We start from the raw sequence: 13565 nt of genomic DNA, 5'->3' as shown, positions 1-13565 counted from the left end.
ATCAGTCTACAGGAAACTGCATGTAAAACAGCACAGTTGGTTAACTTGTTAACTGTAATATCATATTATCACAGTTTCCTGGGTTCAGTTCTGGCATAGGACCTATGCTGCAAGGTCATTACCCTCTCTATTTTTTTATTGGAATCTCTGCCATATACTAGCTTAAATAAAGGAATAAATAAGTCCAAAAAATAATACTTCAAATAAAACTGAATATAAGACTCCCAGAACCTGCCTAGTAACCGATGAACCTATATGTACGAGACACATTTTTGTGTTTGTGCATGTGTAGGGACTGAGTATGCACATGGCTAATGGCTGCTTCAGGTTACTTAGCCCCTTGTCTAGCAGGGACAGTTTAATAAGGTGTCCTGTGCTAAACCACTCAAGGTGGAAGTGATGGATGACTGCTATCTACTGGAATTGGAGATATCCTTTTTTGTGTGAAGGAGACAGAGTGGAGAAGACCAAGAAACCCTACAGAAAATAGTGGAACATATTAGTTTATACAGTTAATATTATGTTAATATTATAAAGATTGACTGTATACTAGGAGGTTCGAATATACCTGGATTGAAAATGTGTTGGAAAACAGAGAAACGCAGAGTTTATCAACCCAAATGTCCATACACTAATATTCTGTGAGACTTCAGAAATTCATATTATTCAAGCCCCACCTCTAAATGAGCACAGTGTCTTTCTCTCTCTCTCACACACACATGCACACACAAACACACTCAAATGCAGTCAGAAACCAGAGTTGACCAGCCTTTTTAAGCAGCGCACTTATTCACAAAGTAAGGGAGTAAGGACGAGTAACAGCAAGGCAAAGAGGAGGAGTGATGATGTCAGTTAACCTACTAAGCATCCGTGTTTTTTCAATCATAAATGAGTCAAAATTTTAATTTTCACTCAATTTTAGTATTGATCCCCTCTCCAGTACTTCACCCCACCTTGATTACACCCCTAGAATATAGGGGTATAAAACTACTTTTGACCAGAAACCACCTGATATGTATTGCTAGGAAGATTCATATCTCACACAGCAAGACACATTTATTCTCTTGTTCTTATTCTGTCTCTAGTTGAGGTTGGGATGGTGGTGGGGGGAGGAAGCTTTGTTTATACCTATGAGCTCATTGAGCTAAAGCCACGATTTAATGGATCATCATCACCTATTGGTGTTGTGGGGCACTTATAGTGGTAGAAAGATGGAGGAGAGGGAGTAGAGTTTTCCCTTACAGCCTTATTGTCATTTCATCAGAGAAAGGGAGGCTAGAGAAACGATTTGAATCAGGGTCAAAAATATCACTCAGACATGGTCAGGTGTTTTCATGTTACATTTCACAAAAAGCTGATCAGTCAATTCACCCTTTTACCGTGAGAATAAGGCGATGTCTGGCTGTGATGCAGTTTATTTTTGTCACTTGTTTGTATCGAGTTTGTCAACCCAAAGATGAGGAAGATTTATCAGTAGTATTGGTGGTATTAGGATTCAGTACATTACATTGAACAGTCTCATTAAATTGTTGTTGTTGAAAATGTTAGAAACAATTTCTTTCTTTCCTTCTTATTCTTGGAAATATAAAACTGACATGGAATGGAAGACGTATATGATATTTCTTTAGGCACTATGACAAATTACATGATGCTTGTATGAAGGCAGTGTGGGCAGAGAAAGAATTTGTCTTGAGCTTGCTTTGGAATAAGCTGCAAACACAGTCCCGGTATATTGTAATCTATACAGCAGACATGAAGTTGAATTTATTATCACCTGCCAGCCAAGTGTTCCTCTCTTTGGTTTCTTTGTTTGGTCTCCACCAGCTCCTGACATACATAGTCATCTCTATTTTCAGCTACCCTTTGTGTGTATTTGCTATTTGCTGCTGTGTCGGTGGTGGACCTTGGTATTTTATGTTACTTGTTACATCTGCAAATGAGATTGATTAAAGCTGCAGTTCATTCATTCATTCATCTTCTGCACTTTATCCAGGGGTTGCTGGAGACAATCCCAGCTGACACTGGGCAAGGGCGGGGTACACCCTGGACAGGTCACCAGTCCATTACAGGGCAAACATAAATAATGGTTAGCACTGTTGCCTCACAGCAAGGTTGCGGGTTTGGTTCTTGGGCCTGGTGCTTTTCTATGCAGAGTTCTATGCATGTTCTCCCTGGGCTTGTGTGGGTTTCCTCTGGGCACTCCGGTTTCCTCCTACCGTCCAAAAGATATGCATGTCTAGGTTAACTGGGGATTATAAATTGCCTGTAGATCTGAGTATGAGTGTGAATGGTTATTCTTCTCTGTCTGTCTCTGCAAGTTGACCCTGCGATGGACTGGTGTACCCTGCCTTTGCAGTGATGTAGTGGTATTTTAGTATTTTGAATAATGGTAAGTTGAGAGTAAATGAGACAAGTATGTAATCTGACAAAGGAAAGTCTGATATATTACAGTTCGACAGTGTTACACCAGTGGAGCGGATGGGATCTAGAATACGATATTTTTAATGGATGGGGGTGTTAATGAACCGATGCTGACCAAAACAACTTGGGAATGAAGTCTTCTTTATGAGTATTGTCAGAATTGTCCAAAAGTGAAATAATGGGCGTAGGCCAATAGACTTGCAATAGAGTGAGAACTAAAAGGGAGACCGGTTACCTTGTCCTTCTTGTTGTAGAATATTGTGATATTGTCACGACATCCTGAGACATTAACTTGACAGGTGTAAACAAAGCCATGTGGAGTAGACAGGCTTGTCATTGGGCAGTCATTAGGCAGGGAACCAGAAGGCAGGCACTTAAACTGCAGGTCCAGGTGATGAGAACTGTCAGACATGATGAACTGGGATTTCTTTAAAAACTGTTAGTATGTATGTCTATATATGTCCAAGTGTGTCCATGTTTGTGTCTATGTGTCAGTTGATAAGCTGACACATACACATCGACTTAACCCTCTCTGGGTGTGTGTGTGTGCGTGTGTCTGTGTGTATCTGTGCCAGTTGATCAACTGCTCTCAAATCAGAGAAGTCTGCACCTGGGGCACACATACACACACCTGTGCTGTCATCTGCTATCCAGGGTTGCAGGGACAAAGCCCTAAGAGCAGAGGCAGTGAGCCCAAAACGAGTAGAGTTTTGACTCTGCAAAGCCCTCAAATTGAAGAGATTTATGACAAAACTCCTAAAAGAGAGCTGACCAAATGGTGACCGCTGCAACAAATTCCTGAAACAGTGTATGTATGTTTTTGGTGTTTCTAGAGACTAAAAGGCAGACAAACTGAGCGCTGTAAAAACAGACACAGTTTTGTTGTATAGAAATTTAATTTGAGCAAATGGGAGACATGTTTTGTGGACATGTCCAAAAGAGGCTGACTGATCAAATTCTGTGTGTGTGTATATGCATTTATCGCTTATTGTATGTCTCTCTGTGTGTATGTGTCTGTGCGTGTGTCAATTGATTAACTAACCCTAACCCTTTAATGCAGTCATTCCTAACCGCTGTGCTGGAAGAAATCATCAGGTGTGCCGTGGAAGATTATCCAATTTCACCTGATGGTACTCTAAGCCACACTGATCGAGACTGAGACGCACATTTTCACATGTAAATCACTGAGTTTTTCTCAAAACCAGGACAAGTGATGAATCAAAATTTTGACAGAAGAGGAATTGTTACATGAGGAACAGAGGGACAGACAGATATAATTATTCAAAGATTCATTGACAAAGTAACAACAAAATGCTGGAACATACAATAATAAAAGTAGCAAACTGGAGGGCTGAATGCGGCTATGGCAGAGCACTGGAGAGAGTGGACAACAGAAAAATAAGGAACAACAAAAATCACTGGAAACTCCAGGGGCAAAACACTATAAGAAAGTTTCAACAAAAAAAAATCATTAGCAACATTAGGGAAAAAAAAAATTAAGTATTCAACTGAAAATCACTTACAACATTAGGTGATGTACTAAAAGTTATGAACAAAAAGTCACTAGAACAACTAGGCAGTTCAGGAACAAAGTAACAACAGAAAATCACTAGTTTAGAACTTAGAACACAAATAGTCATGGAACCTCTGGAGGCCATTGAGTACAATACGAGGAGCTGACAAAGAGAAGCAGGGTGTGGAACAAGGCGTTCTGGCAATGGGGGTCGTGGAGACTGAATCTTAAATACAGAGTGTAATCAGGCTCAGCACACCTGTGACGCATCCAGCCCTGAAACAAAAAAGAAAAGATGAAAACACAACACAAGAAACAGAATGCAACAGAACTTCAAAACAAAAGTTTGAACCAGAACCATGACAGGAATAGGAATAATAAAAACAATATTGAAGGATTTCTGAAGTCAAATAATACGTTGTACTATATGTTAAACATTGACTTATGTTGTGTTAGTGTTACACTGTACACTGTCTTTTCCAGAGTGCTACAACCCATAAATCTGGGCAAGTATGTGGCACTGGTAATGAGGGGAACGTGGTCTGGATCCACAGGAAGCTCAGGCGATTAAGTAAAAATAAAAATGTATTTAAAAGAACAGAGCAAAATCAAGAAACAAAACTGGACAAAGTAATAAAGGAACACCACGGCAGCACATGGTTGTGGTGGCTGAGCTCTACGACACCAGCAAAGCATGTGAGAAACAAGGCATTCTGGCAGATCAGGACCAGAGTCTTAAATGGAGTGCATTAGTGGCAACTGGCTTAAGTAGGGAGACGTAGAATGTAGGGTGAATTGGAGCGAAGATGGAGGTTTCAGCCGGACTGCACTGGGCTTAATAAGTTTGTTGATAAATCTGGGGGCAAGCTTACTAGAGTCCACTTGGAGGGGTAGGCAACAGGTAGAGAGCCTCACCTTTTCTGGGTAATAGTCCAAAGCTGGAACACGGTGTTTGTCCGCCAAGGTGCGGTTCCACTGGGCAGTGCAACACAGTGCAGTCCTGGCATGTCACCACAGAGCGTGGCAACAACGCAGTTGAGGGCAACCCCTTGTTGATGGAAACTGGGGGTTGGAACCCATTAGCCACCATGAGGATATCAGGGGAATATTCTACCCAGGGGAGATGCATGCTCCACAAAGCATGATGGCGGGCTGACACACAATGCAGAGCAGACTCCCAAGTCCTGGTTGGCTCTCTCTGACTGCCTGTTTGACTGGGGGTGGTAGCCTGAGGAGAGACTTGATTAAGCTCCAATTGCCTTGCAGAAGGCCTGCTAGACTTGGGAAGCGAATTGTGGGCCTTGGTCTGAAACAATATCTGTTGGCAGACCATGGATACGGAATACCTGTGTTATTAATTGATCTGCTGTCTCCAGGGCAGAGGGGAGTTTAGGGAGGGGAATGAAATGCACCATTTCATAATAACTGTGTTCCCATTGGAGGGTGGCAGACCAGTTACAAAATCGACAGCCAAATGTGACCAGGGAAGAAACAGGAGTCTCGGAGTCCTTAGTCTCCTGAGGGGAGTTGTGCAATTGGGAAAGGGGATAGGGTTTAGTGTTCCGGGTCCCTTGACGGTAGGAGAGAGAAAAATTAAAACATCCCAGAAAAAGAGCCCAACGAGCCTGGCAGGAGTTGAGCTGTTTGGCTGCCTGCAGGTACATTTTTATGGTCAGTTAGCACTAGGAATGATATCGCCGATCCTTGTAGCCAGTGCCTCCACTCCTGAAAATGGGTTGTGGCCTCTGAGAAGCATGGGGGGGGGTCCTCAGGTATGAGACCTGTGAGTGTGAATTCTGACCCTGGGGAAAAACTTTTTTTCTTGTAACATTGGAGCATGTAAATCTATTCTACCAGACACCATAACTAAAATGATTGACCATCATTCTTGTATTTAATATAAAAATATTGATTAAGTGGGAATCATTAGCCTGCAAACATTTGTCATATTTCCATAGAACTCTCTCCTGCAAATACATTGAGCTGACCAGTTATCCAGATAGTAATTGCTGTCTGTTGCTGAAAATCTGTTAGGATAAGAAATCAAAAAGACGTCACCAACTGGCAGGGGATTCAGTAACTGGAACTAGACTGGAAAGAATGACCAAGAACATCTGCTTTGTCAATTTCCATTTCATATAGTTGTAGAGTGTGTGGGTTATCCTACCTTGAGGCAGAAAAGAAAAGTTATAAATCTGTTAAAGGAATATAAAAAGGCTGCAGAACACATTGTTGTTTTTACAGCTTTTAATGAATAAAAGCACACTATCTGCCCAAACTGTCTGTTTTGATGACCCCAACCTCTGACAAAGAGAACATTGTTTTTTTCAGTGTCAGCAGACCTCCGCCTACGTTTAACCTCCCATTTCCTGGTTGCACAGCTGACAAAGCTCTATCATAACATGGATGTGACCTGATGTCTTGGAATGCAATATGTCAACCCCTACGTATGATTTGGGTCTGTGCAAATGATGTAATTTACACCAAACACAGTACAGTGGTGCAAAAAATGTGCCTTGGGAGTCCACATGTCTTGGGTCTTGGACCATAACCACATCTGCCATCGACAATGCCTCAATTTCCTCAGGAGACTGAGGCAGCCAGGCCTCAACACCTTTGTGCTTGCAGTTTTTTACAGGTGTGTGGTGGAGAGTACACTCACCTCCTCCATCACCACCTGGTATGGGGACTGCTCTGCTGCTGACAGGAAGAGGCTGTAGATGGTGGTGAAAATCACCCAGAAGATCACCCACAGTGGCCTTCGTTCCATTGAGGACATCTATATCAGCAAGAGCAAGATCATGATGAACTTTACCCCCCCAGCCCATGGACTGTTTGACTCCTGATCAGGCAAGAGGCTGCAGAGTATCAAGACAGGGACCAACTAGGCTCAAACACAGCCTCTACCCAGAGGCTGTTAGACTGTTTCACTACATATGTCATTAAAGGCACTTCACTTAGTATAGGACTGTTTATTATTGATTATTTTACCAATTATGTTTTACTTATTATAACATACACTTCTTGATCCTAGTACAAATTTAATGTGTAAACATGCAAATGATAATAAATCAAACTGAACCTTGGACCTTGAATCCGCAGGGGGTTGAAACTTGTTGATATACTATGTCTGATTTGCATTTTCTCCCTGCACCTTTTCTCTTCACGGTCTCCTGTCAGGTAGCTTGGTGGGCAGATGGCATTTGGATGGAATGATGGACAGGCAGATTTTTAAACCCAAATTAGATTTTTGTCAGGTTTTGATTCTCTCTGTGAGAGACTCATCCAATTGATTGCCATTAGCTAATGCTCAGTGTGGTTTATGCAATGAGTTGGCCAAACTCAAGCTGCATTTTACTCCACTGTGAGAGAACAAGAACAGAATTTCATTAAGCTCCACAGTACGCATGGGAGTTATAAAAGGCTCCATCTTGTTGCTATGGAGTTTTGAATTGGATACTTGATACTTTTTGTGGAGGTGATGTGCAAAAGGGTGATTTTGAATCCTCAACATACAGTGTTGGTATTTGCAAAAATATGCACTTTTATCCAAACTCAATGTGTGTCACGATCATTCTTCTGGGATGGAACAGCATGAGTTGTCCTAAATTCCTTATCCTTCACAATTAGGTTATTTGTATATTTCACTCAGAGGCAGAACACATTGCTGGTTGTATTTGCTTTGGATTTTATGCAATTTCTTTTAGTGTACTTACTGTATGCCAGTGTCTAACCACTATTTTCATTCTCAATTAATGGCCTGATTATTTTCTCCAAGGACTATTAGTTTTGTCTATAAATCATAATGGGATTGTGATATATGCCTGCTATTTTTTCTCACTAATGCTCAAAGCGACTGTCTAGAAGTTACAGAGATAAATGTAACTGAATAGTACCATTTCATCAGATATGAGAACCTGGAAAAAACAAGCCAGAACCTCTTATTTATATCATCGAAGGAGAGAGTGGCGAATAACTGATGACTGGGGTTCGGGTGTCTTTCCCGATTTCGTTTGCTTGCTTGTAGAAACAGCTACAGTGGATGGCCCTTAGCTTTGATAGTCTTCACTACTTACTGCAAATCCTGCCTCTCCTGTTCTGCATAGCTGGAGTTGCATACAGCATAGTGGTATATAAATATGTGCTCAGTCAAGCAACAATAGAAGTTAATAGCACAGTTTAACTGGACCTTGCTATGCATTTGGGTTCTCAGGAGGAAAAGGAGTAACTTGGTCAAGACTATTAGCACTTGCAATGAGTGAGTGGGATATTTTGAGTGTTGAGTGTTAAACTATCATAAGAGGTCATTCAACTTAGATCAGCGAGTGGAAGAGTGGAAACAGAATAAAACATCTGATTTCCCTTTACCAGTCAGACCTTAGTAAGTAACACTGTCTGTGTTTTCAGTAGCTGTTGGGCAAAAAATAACTGTAAAGATATAAATTGACAGCAGCACAGTATTGCTAATTGTAAATGTACATTAAAAGAGTTTTGCATACCTATTACTATTAAAGTTTGTCAACTTTATGGCTTCTGCTTATACAACTACACACATACTGCATAGAGTCATGCAGGAGAAGAGATGACAGTGGCTGCCTCATGCTGCTACGGTTTCCACTGTCTTAAACTCAGTATAGTAGAGACACTCTCATTTGTGTTCTGTGAAGCTGTTTCCCTCAGATAATATACTGAGGTCCTTTGGAACTCTACAGAGACTCCAGGCAGACAAGATGTGCTTTTGTGATAAATAAAAGTGATGTGTGCAAGTGTAAACATTCAGTAGTATTCACTGGCAGTTCGTCTGTGCTTTACACTTTCTCTTATCTTTAGCTCCCTGGCTGTGGGCTTTCTTTTGTGAAAGAAGAGAAAGCAGGGAGCAGAGAGGCATTACGTATTTGATGCATGGACATGCACTGTGCATTCAAATCTGATTTTGCTTTGGACTACAGCTGTGAACGTGGATTATCAATGAATAAAAGATTAGGCACTGTGGTTGTCCTCAGCTTATTATTATTATTATTATTATTTTTTTTTACAAAATGACACTTTCACGTTGTCAAACATGAGAAGTGAGTCTAGCAGGCATGTTACCCTAGAGCACTGGACATTTTAGGGAACAGGAAACAAGTAATGTAATCAACTTCCTATGAACAAGTTGCACAATAAGAAAAAGAAGAAGAAGATGCGTGTGACGATGAGTGTGAAGCATTGCTAAATGAGAATTTATCTCTGGAGACGGCTGGACAGTGAATTCTTTAGATGCAAGAATCCTACCATTCCTTATGATTAAAATGGTATTGTGACTTTGCTAATGTCTTGCCTATCCGCTAAATTAACAGGAGGTACTCCTCTTCTCCTTTGTCTTGTCCTGTTTTAGTTCTTGTCTGTTTCCACGACACACCACAGTTTCACTGACAGACACTGGTTCCTCGAATTGATGCAGCCACATAACCTCACTGTTATCACTGAAATGCACTGACCACAACCACACAGCTGGTCCTTGGCTTCATGTTGGCTGTCAGGTTTTGCTGTCTCAGAATGTCAACACTGGCCCAGATATATCTTTACACCTGTGTCTCTCTCACATGATCACATGACCTTGAGCTAAAAGGAAATTCAGCTTCTTTCCAACAATAATCAAGTGAAATTAGATGATCAAGTAAACCTGATTCCAACTCTGTAGTGAACAATTGTGGTATGAAAGCATCACTTCCTGAAACATCTCTTTCATCAGCATCCTCTTGTTCTATCCTGTATGAGCTACAGGAAGACTAATGGGCGTTAGTTCCAGATACATGCATGTGTGTTGACTAACTGTAGTTTGTTGAAATCTTCCTCTTGTCCCCCTGGCCTCTGCTCTGCACTCTTCTTACAGACATCTTACTCCTTCAGGAAACTTGACTTATTGTTGTCGTTTCAGTTCTCTCGGTTTTGTGCAGAGCTCATATTAGATATTCTGTATGAAATCCTTTTTTTGTGTTTATGCTACAGCAGTAAATTATCTTGTTTATTTGTGTGCTCATCACTTTATCAACAAAATTCTGTGAAAAGATCACAGATTGACTGAGATTGCAGTGACAGGTGATCTCTGGGAGTTGTAGTAGAGAAGCAGTGAACTCTTGGCACCAGGCAGTTTCTCTGAACTGGACTGTTATGCTGCTGAAATTAAAATGTTCTATTTGCACTTGTATGGTCTCACCCTGAATTTTGAGTGGACTTTGGCTGAACCAAAGTCCACTCAAAATGCTTTTTCACTAATGCTTCATCCACTGTCTTTTTTTTTTTTTTTTTTACACAGCAGCATGTTAACTTTCATAAGATTAAAGCTATCCACTGAAATAACAGCCCCCCCCCCCCATCTTCTCCAGGAAGGATGGACAAGATGACTGATACAGTCCTGCTCACCAATACTGGCATCCATTCATTTTTTGCATAACCTGCATAATAGCTTCAGAAATAAATGGAAGTGTACCAAACTTATATCATCAGGATCTTTTAATTGTTATTTTCAACCCCCAAACAAACAGAAAAAGAGAATGTGCAGCAATATTAGCATCCCTCCTCAATATTTGGTTGCACACCCTTTGGCAGTGATGACAGCCTCCAAACATTCCCAGAAGGAATGTGGTTTGTCCAGGTTCTCTTTTGCAAAGATCAGTCGTTCCTTTTTATGCCCTCAGCAATGGTGTCTTCCTTGGCCTCTGCCCATAAAGCCCTGCTTCATTTAGTGTGTGGTGTATGGTGGCACTTGTTGAAACAATTACCCCAGACTTTTCCAGGTTGGCCTCCCCCCCCCCATGTCCAGTGAGGTTCTTGACAGTTCCATGCTTGGCAAACTTTTAATGACATTACATACCGTTGAAACTGGCGTACCAAGGACTTTGGCGATGGCCTTATACCCTTTGGAGGTCTTGTGTTTACTAATAATAGCATTTCTGGAGTCCTCCGACAGCTCTTTTGTCTTCACCATTATGACAAAGGAACAGGTAATAACAGGTGGCTTTTTAAAACACAAAAATCATCATTCATTGGCTAATTCATGTCACATGGGCACATGCAATTTATCACAGGTGATTCTCATTTGTGATTTACCACAGGTGAGTCAAATTCGGTTTCCCTACTGATTTACAGCAAAGGGTGCCAATACCAGTGACACAACAAGCTTTACATTTTTCTATTTTTTCCTCCCTTTTTTTTTTATGTTTATCATTTCATCTTTTGTATCAAACACAAGCTCTCTATAGCTTTACTTGATAAATTTTCTTCAGGAGATATTCCACATTATGTACTTTAACTTCATGGGTGCCAGTAATGGTGAGCAGGACTGTAATGCCCTTGTTCTCAATTCTTCATTCAAAGTCAGTCCACTTGTATTGACAGACACATTATGTCTTTCTGTATTATAACTGTGCTGCTCCTGTACAAATCAATTATGCTTATTTTTATATTGCTGGAAAAGTTTTATTATTATAAGAAATTATAAGAACCAAGAAGAGATAAGCTGAGTTCTGTAGATAAAATTAGCTAAACATAATAGTATATAGCTAAAGAACCTGCAATATCTTCTGTATTCACAAAGACACCCAGTTGGATGAACCCCATGGACACACTGACCAAGGTGCAGGGAGGTGAACTAGTGCAATGGCTGAGGAAGACGTGTATAGCACCATATCATACACACTATATATTTATTGTGAGTCATATCATCATCACAGTATGGCTGCTTTTTCCCATCAGGCAGGTTTACGTGTCATCCAGGCTGTATGAGGAGCAACTCTGTCAGAGGCTCACCTAAGTAGGCGTGGATTATCATATAGCACAGAGCAGCTTTCAGTCCTGCTGTTGGCATCATGTACAATGCATATATATATATATTTCAAAAAGATTAGATCATAGGCTACAGTTTGAGTTTTAAAAATCGAGTTTCAGTCATTTAAGTACAAACTATCACTGTTGCTGCACTGCATCTCAACAAACACAAATAGAGTGTCAAAGGATCCTTTCCTATTTTGTGCCCATCAACTAGAGATAGACCAATATTGATTTTTCAGGGCTGATACGTTTTTCTTTTTGGTTTTTTTTTTTATCTTAGACAATAGACATCTTTGTTTTAAAATTCTAACAAAAAGAGCAGGGAGCTCCCAGGTTCAGCAGCATGTCTTATGAAGATAAATGAAAACTTAAACTAAATAAGTAGCTCCCTAAAGTTTTCTACAGTAAATAAAGTGTTCCAAAAATTCAATATAACTGAAAAGTTAATCTGTCACTTATGTTTGTTTTAAGTTGTGTGTTGGCCCTGTGATGGACTGGCGACCTGTCCAGGGTGTACTGTGTCCCTCGCCTGGACCGTTGGCTGGGATTGGCTCCAGCACCCCTGCGACCCGGAAATGGAAAAGCGGTAGAAGATGAATGGATGGATGGACTTTCGCCATCCATATTTTCCTCCTGTCCCTGTCTTTGGGGAAGCCATACATGTGCACACTTTTCTCTGAACGATTGGAGCATCCCCATGCAGCACAGCATACCATGGTGAAGACTGTATTCAAGGACAGCAGAGAAAGGAAATGGCTAGACATGCTGATCTATTACCCCTTAGTCACACGGGAGACAAAAAGACAGAGGCTTGGCAACAAGCTACCCTTCATTTTCAATGACAGTTGGGGATGATGGGAAAAATTGTAAAGCTTTCTATTCTATGCAAATCTTGGGCAACAAAACCAGGCAATTTTTAAGAATAGCCAATCCGAGTGAAGGAGGTTTGGCGATTGCGTAAATTCAGAATAGAATTCAACATAGCGGACAGTGTTGCATTGACACAGGACTAAACTAGTGAGTTTGGCTCACTGATCCTGATCCTTCAAAATCTAGCAAGAAATAAATATGTCTAAACCAGAAAACGTCATTATGACTGGATGTTCTTTGTCATGTTGTTTTGAGTTAACACCGTGGACTTACACAGACTTGTATGATCGTCACCGTACACCGTGACGTACATGTTCACCTAAAACAATTCATACTTTATCTCTGTCAACGACTGTACAGGTTTAGTGAAGGTAACAGACTTCAAGGAAATTCACACAAGTGGATACTGAGTAGTTAGAGTAGTTAAAAAAATGATAGAAGTCCATTTATTTGCTATGAATAGAAATAGAAATCAAAATTTTATTTATTGGATGTGAATCATTGTTCGGCACCTATCAGTCTGCCTCAGTCAAATCTGAAAGATAAAAGTAAAAAAAAAGAGAAAATATTATAATTTATATTGCTGTAGACAACCATACAGGTTTAGTAAACTTAAATTAGTTCAAATCAATTAACACAACTATAAAAAATATTGCGCAGCAAAACATTTATTGATAATTTTTTACCGATTATCGTAGTTTTCCTATAGTTTTCTATTGCCTGCCAAGCACTGGAACTTCCCGGAGAGAGAGAGTGGTGCCACCAGAAGCTCAAAACAGTTGCTGAAAGTGTCACCAATCAGATGGTGCTGTGGGTGGGACAATGCTGGAGACAGAGTAGTAACAGCGGACAGAGAAGCGCGGCTGCATCAGAGCCAAAATAACCCAGATTTAAATTGCTGATATATGTCAAAATGCCTAATATTGGCACCAATAATCAGCCCAGCCGA

At 40.6% G+C, this 13565-nt stretch overlaps 1 protein-coding gene across 2 annotated transcripts in view; it reads left to right on the top strand.

The window, feature by feature from the left end:
* vav3 (vav guanine nucleotide exchange factor 3) overlaps positions 1-13565 on the top strand; it is a 96027-nt gene that overhangs the window by 8694 nt on the left and 73768 nt on the right. The gene's annotated exons all lie outside the window — the stretch shown is intronic.

This window comes from Echeneis naucrates, chromosome 20 (genome assembly GCF_900963305.1).
Source record: "Echeneis naucrates chromosome 20, fEcheNa1.1, whole genome shotgun sequence".
NCBI classification, from domain to species: Eukaryota; Metazoa; Chordata; class Actinopteri; order Carangiformes; family Echeneidae; genus Echeneis; species Echeneis naucrates.
The sequence above is the reverse complement of the archived record's forward strand: the minus strand, read 5'-3'. Positions and strand labels throughout refer to the sequence as shown.